The following is a 2,600-nucleotide window of genomic DNA, read 5'->3' as shown; positions in this document are numbered from 1 at the left end:
CCAACCGACACGAACGGCGCAGTCCGCATGACGTACGGAACCTTTTTTTTAGTTTTTTGGTGCCGAGTAGTGGAAACAGGAGTTTGTTAAGTGTCGAGATTTAAAACTATTCAGCTACAGAATCAAATTCATCAGCTGATTGGATATGCTAAAGATAGTATTTCAATTATTGAGAGTGGAAATAATAGTTTTCTTTATAGTAAAAATCGAGTCCGATACGTCAAACGTGCTGGAATGACAGTTAAAATCCTGACATAAACCACGGAATGATTCGTTTAGTTCAAAACTAGTTTTGCATGGCTTGAAAAATAGAGGTCGAAAGTGTCTTGACACTCGAGAAGGAACATTAAAATTTACCTCAGCCAGGAGGGCCGGGCTATTAATCAAGCCGGTCATTAATTTTACGATAAATATTATACCTAGCATTTCTCTACGGCTTGCGAGTGTAGACAAATTTATGAGCTTTAGACGACTTGTGTAAGGGGAGAGATTGTAATCTGAATCCCAGTTAAAATTACGTAATGCAAAAAGCAAGAATTGTTTTTGAATTGATTCAATCCTTTCTGAATGAACTTGGTAGCGGGGATTCCAAACAATAGATCCGTATTCTAGTATAGGTCTAACTAAACTGGTAAAAAGAGCTTTTGTAACATAAGGATCTTTGAACTCTTTTGACCATCGCCTTACAAATGCAAAAACGCCTTTGGCTTTATTGACTGTGACATTAATATGATGGTTGAAATTGAGTTTGGAATCCATTGTGATACCAAGATCGACAAAATTGGACACCTGCTCCAGATTATAATTTGATATTGAATAAACAGCTGGTTGAACAGCCCTCCGAGAGAAACACATAACTTTACATTTTTGAAGGTTTAGTGGCCGATTAGGTCGAGTTTACTTTGTCAAAAGCTTTACTGAGATCGGTGTAAATTACGTGGGTATGAGTATTTTCTCTAAAACCGTTTGAGACATGAGTTGTAAACTCCAATAAATTAGTCACAGTTGATTTTCCTTTAAAAAACCCGTGTTGAGATTGTGTAATTGAAGAAGATATAGAATATGTCAGCTGGTTAACAATAATTGCTTCGAATAATTTGGGGATAGCGGAGAGTTTAGCTATGCCTCGATAGTTTTCTATAGAGGACCTGCTGCCGTTTTGGTGAAGTCGTATTATGAAAGACTCCTTCCAGGCTGACGGAAAAACGCCATGTTTAAGTGACAAATTGAATAGAGTTGTTAAAGGCTCGCAGATGTTCTCAGCGCAGTTTTTAAGAAAACAGGTCGGAATATGATCAGGTCCAGGCCTAAATGACGCTTTTAAGGTTTTTAAATAGTGAAAAACTTCATCGGAAGATATTACTGGAATATAAGCAGAGTTGATTGGACAAAGCTCGTACGGGTAGTCTCCACTTATAGGGAAGTCTACAGAATAATTGGACCTAAAGAACTGAGCAAACATGTTGGCAATGAGTTGGCTGTCGCTAGATACAGTATTGCGATAATGCATAGCGGACGAAAAACCATGTAAATACCTTACGCTTTGAATTTACGAAACCATAAAATGATTTAGGATTGTTAATTAAATTCTTCTTAATTTTACATAAATATGAATTATAACATTTCTTATTTAATGCAAAGTAGCTATGCCGCAAAACTGAGTACCTTAGGTAATCACTGTGTAAGCCCGTTCTTTTATACAGTTTAAAAGAGTGCGACTTTTTATTTTTCAATTTTTTAAGCTCTTTAGTGAACCATAATTGTATTGGTTCTTCATGAACAATATTACGTATTGGCACATACTTTCGAAACAAATTGAAAACAGTATCATTAAAGTGCTCAACGCTACGCTCCACGTCATCTATATATATTGGCCAAGATAACTTTGAAAGTTCTTTGTTAATTTTCCTGAAATTTGCTTTCGCAAAAACATATTTAGTACTTGAACTTGACTTATTGTTATGTATTTCATTTATGATTTCGTACCTTAACTCAGGAGCACGATGGTATGCATCTTCCGGCAAATCTAAGGGATCACACCGATTAATAGAGGCCTTCGGAACATCATCAACGTAAACGAGAACCAAGACCTTTCCAAACTTATTTGGACATATATTTATTTGTTTGAGGCAAAGTTCAGCCATTTCCTCCAGAAATACATTGTAACTATCTCTAGATGAAACTGGTACAACATCGGTTCCATGAAATGTGTGGCAGATTTAAATCGCCCAAAACAATCATAGAATCGGATGCCGTAAGCATTGCATTTACGGTCTCAAGTAAAGAAACTAGCTGCATATATACTGATACGGCAGAATTAGGAGGGATGTAGCAAAGAGCTAAATAAATATAAGTCTTTCCAGCCTGTACACGTATACATTTAAATTCGGTATATTCAATGACAGGAAGACTAACTTCCTCGGATGGTATCGATGAATGCACCGCAAAAAGAACACCACCGCCGATTCTGCCCTCGCGGTCGCTCCTGTATATTTGATATTCATTTGGAAGAATTTCGGAATTAAAAATATGAGGTTTGAGCCATGTTTTGGTCTGGAAATAATATTATAATTGCAGTCAAAACCTTTTAAATATAAGTC

The sequence above is a fragment of the Rhagoletis pomonella genome, unplaced genomic scaffold, assembly GCF_013731165.1.
Source record: "Rhagoletis pomonella isolate Grant_MI unplaced genomic scaffold, Rhpom_1.0 Rhpom_scaffold_00203, whole genome shotgun sequence".
In the NCBI taxonomy this organism is placed as follows: Eukaryota; Metazoa; Arthropoda; class Insecta; order Diptera; family Tephritidae; genus Rhagoletis; species Rhagoletis pomonella.
This window is presented reverse-complemented; position numbering follows the sequence as displayed.